The sequence below is a fragment of the Corvus brachyrhynchos genome, unplaced genomic scaffold (genome assembly GCF_000691975.1).
Source record: "Corvus brachyrhynchos isolate BGI_N302 unplaced genomic scaffold, ASM69197v1 scaffold220, whole genome shotgun sequence".
In the NCBI taxonomy this organism is placed as follows: domain Eukaryota; kingdom Metazoa; phylum Chordata; class Aves; order Passeriformes; family Corvidae; genus Corvus; species Corvus brachyrhynchos.
In genome coordinates this window covers 921,375-927,743 of record NW_008236209.1, presented here as the reverse complement: position 1 = coordinate 927,743, position 6,369 = coordinate 921,375, and the positions used below count along the sequence as shown (strand labels likewise).

At 45.7% G+C, this 6,369-nt stretch overlaps 1 protein-coding gene across 4 annotated transcripts in view; it reads left to right on the top strand.

Annotated features, from left to right (window-relative positions):
- ATP11C (ATPase phospholipid transporting 11C) overlaps positions 1-2,524 on the top strand; it is a 44,094-nt gene extending 41,570 nt beyond the window's left edge. For all 4 annotated transcript variants that reach the window (XM_017742260.1, XM_017742251.1, XM_017742237.1 and 1 more), the window contains one exon: positions 1-2,524. This exon is cut by the window's left edge and continues 838 nt beyond it. The gene's annotated coding sequence lies outside the window, so the exon portion shown is untranslated.
- Positions 2,525-6,369: the final 3,845 nt, after the last annotated feature.

Here is a 6,369-nt window from a genome sequence, read left to right as displayed (position 1 = left end):
AAGGTTGTTTTGTGGTTGTTTGTGATGGAAAGAAGCTTTCATGGGGGAGAAGGGAATCCCAAAAGTTGGGCTGTGGCAGACTCTGAGCCCCTCTGCCCAGGCTCCTGTGGCTGTGCTTACGTTACTGCACTGTGCAGTTGCTCCAACACTTCAAAGGCCTGAGTGGCAGTGTAGTCCTTGGCTGATCCCAGGGACATGGGCTGTGCCTGTGAACCTGCAGGCGTGTAAAACTGCATCTTGAGTTATCTGCACTAAGGAGAAAGAAGACAGTTTAAAATTGAATACATGAACCTGATTTCATTTTACATTTTATTTGTTTTTTAAATTGGCATGTTCTTTTTACATCTACCTGTACCATGGTCGTAGGAACTCTTCTCTTTAGGTCCTGCACAGCAGAGGTGAGATGCCTGACTCTCAATGGTTTTGGGTTTTTTTTCTCTGATACTTCATATGTGGAAAGAGCAGCTTTTTTTGTTGTGTTAAGTCATAAGCAGTGACAGAGCAGCCTGTGTGGCAGCACTGGTTGGTGTGACAGTCCCTCCCTCGTGCTGATGTCCCCCAGGGGCAGAGGAGCCCCTGTGAGGAGCTCCAGGGCTCATTGCAGAGGCACCGAGCTCTGCACTGCCCCTGGGTTTGGCTCCCGCTCGCTCAGGCTTTGTGTCATGTACATACCACAAAACAGTCTGGGACTAGACAGAACATTCCCCTCACCAAATTTTGTTGAACCTCAGACTTTTAATTTTGGGAAGAATCAAGTCTTGCTCTCTGGCTGCCACCCCTGTGGTTCGTCTTCAACTGGTGCAGATCAGCTGCTGGCAAATTCTCTCGTGCATCATGAGGGCTTGGACGGGCCTTACCTGAGAGGGAGAGGGGAGTGCACAGTCCCTGTGGCTGCTCTGCCATCACCCAGCATGGGAGGGGACATTTGGACAGGACCACTGTATTATACACTCTGCACTGGTGTCTGCGCCGTGTCAGCGCCCGCGGCTCGACTCCTTGCTGCATACAAGTAAGGAGCTGCACTGCCAGCATGTGTCCCATGGGCAAAGCTTTCATTTTCTTCTTCTTTTTTTCCCGTTTTCCTAGCTCATTTCACAGACCTAGAATTCAACTTGCAGACCTTGTCCCGTTCTCAACTTTTCTTGCTAAAATGTGGTGCCTACAGATCAAGTATACGATGAATACGAGGAAGATGTGCTCTATATGCCAAATCTAACCATTCTCCTTAAATATACAGTTGCTGACTTGTGTTTACATAACTTTTAAAAAATGGGCGCTAAAATGCCTAATTCCTGTGATTCAAAACCATTCCAAGCCTGAATGGTCCCAAGCCTGACACCTTGCTTCTCTGTTTGTTTTGTGTCATGCTCTACTCCAAGGGTCAAAGTCTGTTCTCCTGGAATTCCATTGGTGGTATCAGTGGGAACAGTGAAACTTGACGTGTGTGAACTGTTCAATAGTCACTTAAACAGGATGATTTCTGCTGCCTGTCTCGAGACAGAGCCTTCTGAGAACCAAATCCTTCTCTTGGTGTTTCCAAGTGTCCTGTCTCCAGCTGGAACAAGCTGTTGCAATAGCTGTATGTTCAAACCCAAGGTCTGTGTGCTGACAGGTGGGGTGGAATTCATGCACAATGTCTTGAGTGGCAGCCCTTTTGGGGGAATGCAGTTTTTCTTGGGCTTGGATCTTCAGATAGTGCACTGGTGTAGTGCTGTGTGCCAGGACAGCCAGGCTGCCCTGGTCCTGCAGAAGAGCTGATCCTCATCATTCAGCAGCAGCAGAAATGAAATTGCTGTTGCTGTGGGTGACTTGTGAAATCGGGGGAAACTGGACCCCTTTTGAGGTTAGAGAGGCGAAGAAGTGGTGGTAGTGGCTGTAAGCAGGAAGCTGAGGTGGCAGCAATGGGACAGTGATGCCGTGGTGGGTGCTCGTCAGGGCTAGAAGGCCAGTACAGGCTTTTTGGTGGAGAAAGTTGAAGGAAAAAAGGCTGGGTTTTTCTCATAATAATTTGTTGAAGTTTAATCACTGACTAGTGACACTGAAAGATAAGGAAAGTAATTAAGATTCCCTCTAAAACTCTTATGTGATAACAGTGGAGCTTGGTGTAGTCATAGCGACTTTTCAAAAACTAATCCTAATCGTTGCGGGAATATTATAAATGACTTGGAATTGCATAAAAGCTTCAAATTGAATTTGTATACACACAGTCGAAAAACTTTCCTAATACTGCACCATTTATCCAATTTCCCAGCTACAAATTTTTTTTAAAAAAATGTAGTGTATAGAAAATGTAAATTATATATACAGGCAATGAGCAGATACATTTTCAGCTTCTTGCAAAGAAAAAGGACTGCAACCTTACATTTTTTTCACTTTAATGCAATTTTATACATTTATGTTGCTTTATATCAAGGAAATTGAATGTGAATGTTACCTTTTATGAATGCAACTTGCTCCTTTTTCATTACAGAAACTTTTGTTTGAAGTAATCAATAAACTTTGGTATGTTGTTCTGATTAATATATATTTGTTGTCTGTCTCGTCTCCTTTGAAACTCCTAGGGGATAGTTGATTATGTGGGCTTTTCCAGGGTAGGACTAAGGGCACCATCAGCGTTTTCACTGGGGGTAGATGCCAGCAAGGCCATGCTTGGTTGTCTGATGTGGAGCAGCATTTGCCTAAGGAAATACTGGTTGCTTCTCATACATTTTTATTTTTCCAGCAGTGTATTAGCAATTGCTGGCATCAGCTGCTGCACACAGCTGGCCTGTGTGCTTTCAACTCATTTCCCTCAAAACGAAGTTTCCATTCATGAAGTGTTTTCCATACTGCTGTGTTGGTTCTTGGTTCTGTGTGTCGTGGCTACCTGTAATAAATGAGTATTTTTTAGTTCAAAGCCTACAAGTACACAAATAAGATTTGCAAAGTGCCTGGTGCTGGTGAGGTTCAGGCCCAACATTTGCATTGATGAAATTCCAACAACACAAGGAAACTGCTAAAGCACGACTTGCAGTGTTTGTATAATACACAAGGAAAATATATAGACTTCACTTTTTTTTTAAGGACACAGGTCTGATTCACGCTGAAATGTTTGTAATGAAAAACTGACAGTTTGAAAAATTCTGTTTTGGCTGCTTCCATCTCTGCAGCTCCCATCAGCCAGCGCAGGACAGATGGCTGAGCTATTTAAAACAAACTCTAACCTTTCCGAGGCAGCTCGTACTATTGGAAACCAGATCCACGCATTGAGAATCTTAATAGCACCAGGGAGTGATAGTGAAAATCATCTGAAGAGCTGGAAAGGATTTTACTCTGAGCTGGCTGCCCAGGCTGGCAGGACAGAAGCTGTAAACGTAAGTGATGGGAGATGACCACCAGGCACCAAGTATTGCAGAAAGCACCAAAATTAGCACTTAAAACACCCATGTAGCCCTTCTTGTTAGAAAGAACATGTTGTCATGTTGTAAGGTGATTTTTAACAAGGACAGCAGTTTTTTTAAGGTCAGGCTGTTGGCGTGTGAGGGCTCTTGGCTCGTGGAGGGGTCGTGGTGTCCCTGTCCCTCGCTGTCCCCCTGCAGCTGTTGCAGGACATGGATCCGCAGTGTTCTTGCTGCTGGGATTGGGCTTTGCTTCTTAAATTTTCACGTCTGGGGCTAACCTGCTGAGCTGGAAAATGCAGTGTGGCCTGGAGAAAGGGTGTGTGTGTGCATCTGTGTGAATGTTCCTTTCCAAAACCAGGGCTTGTAACAACAAATACGGCAGGTCTGACTGACGCAGGGGGAAAGTGAGAGTTGCAGAACAGAGTGGAGCCCTTTTTTCTTTTCACGTTCAAGTAGGAGACATAAAATCCTCCTCCTCATTAAATCTGTGTGGGTGTGGCTGGCTTCAGTGAGGCCAGGATTTCTGCCAGGCTATGGAGGGTCTGCCCACCTGGACCAGCTTGGAAAGACCCACACTGGACAGTACCCCTGGACTGAGGGTGATGCTGCTGTCTGCTCAAGAAATCCTCCTAAAATCCCATGAAAACCAACCCAAGTTTAATTACTCTTCTGCACAAGTAGTTTATTGTTGCTGTGCTTATTCCAGAGGTGAGCAATTCCCTTGGTCATCACTTTGACTCTAACCTGTGTTAGCCAGTTCTGTTTTTCCAGTTCTCAGCTCTTGACTGAACAGGTATTTTTGAAGGGTGATTTCTCAAATCCAAATAATGGCTCCAGTCTCAACCCAACCTTCTAGCCTTAATCTGGGAAAGGGGAACAAAAAGTACTTTTTTTTTTTCAAATTCAAGAGGGTTTGAATTTTGTTTGAGTGGGTTTTTTCAGCCTCTGATCTGGATTTAATGAAATAAGTTGGAATTCTTCCTACACCTTCTCCCTAAGATTAGATTTAAGGATGAGGCTTTGCACCCACATGAAATAAATCTCTGCAAGCAGGTGCTGCAGGTGCTGTCAAGGTCTTCCACAGCTCTAAAGGGCTCTTGCCCCTTATGCACAAGTTTGTATGTGCCAATCTCAGAATGCTGAACATTGCTGTGGGGCCTGAAAAAGAAACAGCCATGTTTCTGGCTGTCATTGTTTCCTTTTTAATCTGTCTCCTTGGTCCTTCTCTCTCAGTTTATTATCTCCTGGGCAGGCAGAGAGTAACACTGAGCTCTGGAGGGGACAGACGTGCCAAGGAGCTTCTGCCAGTGTAAAATGTGAGGAGCTGGCTCTGCGGAATGCCTTGCTGGGATAGCTGGGCATTTGTTGTGAATTGCCCCAAAGGAGAGTCTGTAGCAGCTGGGTTTCCAAACCATGAATCTTAGTGGCCATAAGGAAAAGCCACGAGCAATTACCCTCCAGTCTGAGTGAACGCGGCTTTTCCGTGCTGAGAGCTGGCTGGGGCTGGCTTGTGTCGGCTGAACTGTCTGGAGGAGGTGCAGCTCTGGGATGTGCAGGATTCCTGCCAGCATCCAGTGCCGTGGCCCAGCCCAGCCCACCTGGGGCTGGAGTAGGGTGTGTGCTGGCTGCAGAGACCTGATCCAGATCCTGACTTGATGACTTTGCCTTCTGTCCAGAGAGCAAGAAATGGATCGATTGTGAAAGTTTAGGAGTGACAGCTGCATCTTCTACTGGGTAGCTTCATTTCCCCAAAATCCTGTGTCAGGTGTGTGTGTGACACTTGTTGGGGATGAGCCCCGGTTACAGCAGGGCATCCCCTGCCCAGTGGTAGAGCAAAAAAGAGACTTTCAGCACCTGGATGGGTCCCATTTCTCCATGAGCCGTGGCAGTTTAGTGCAAACACCGTTCCTGTGATAAGAATGCGGCAGGAATGTGGCATGGCTGTATTTCTTCACTTGTAGCCTTGCATATCAGATGGATTTTTTCGTGAGTAACTGCACATGAGCTCTCCCTGTCATACAAGAAGTGCATTGTGACCAGACAGAAAATCATCTATCCAAACTGTTTGGTTAGTGAGAACCTGCTGTGTCACGAACAGCGAGCGCTGACTGAATGGGTAGTTTTTCCTTGAAAAATTCTGTATCACTGTAAGAAGGGCCTACCAAAAGATGCTGGGTTTTGTATTACCACTGTTAGACCATGGCTCTTTAATTAATAGCCGTGACTGCTGAAGTGTTGGAAAAAGGCTGCTATTACAGTAAAGAGCATAATTATAAGGTTGTTTTGGAAAAACAGGAACATCTACTTCTCTGTGCTGCCTTCCTGGGCAGCTCAGGCTCCTGTTGAGAATGAGCTGGCATCGTTTGAACCTCAGCACCAGGGAAACTGAGAATGATGGGTCAGCCCTGTGCTGTGTTTGGAGCTCTGGCCAGCATTGGCTGTAGTACGACTTATTGTAGTTCTCATAAATCGTTCAAGGAATTTGCTAGAATGCTGTTTGCAGAGGATGGAAATGCCTTTTTTTTTTTTTTTTTTCTCCCTACAGAAGTGCTGTAAGCACTGAGGCAGGGAGTAAATCCAGCTGCGGGGTGGTTTGCTGGGGGGCACTGGGTATAGCGGTAAATTTAAAAAAAAATAATAAAAGGGGAGGGAAAGAAATGAAAGGGGGAAAGGGGGAGAAGAAAAAAAGGGGGGAAACGAGGAAAAAAGGAAAAGAGGGAAGAGAAAGAAATAATGGGAAAAAAGACTAAAAAGAGGGAGGAAACGAGGAAAGATAGGGGAAGGGAAAAAAAGGGGAAAAGGAATAAAGAGGAAAAAAAGGGGAGGAGGAAGAGGAAAAGGGGGGGAGTATCACGGGGGGAGAGGGGGAAAAAAAGTGGGGAAAAAAAGGAAACAAACAAACAAACCAACCAGGAAGGAAAAAGCGTGAAGGGGCTAAAAAAAAAAAAGGGAAGAAATGCCCGCGGCCCCGGGGCCGGGGCGGTGCGGG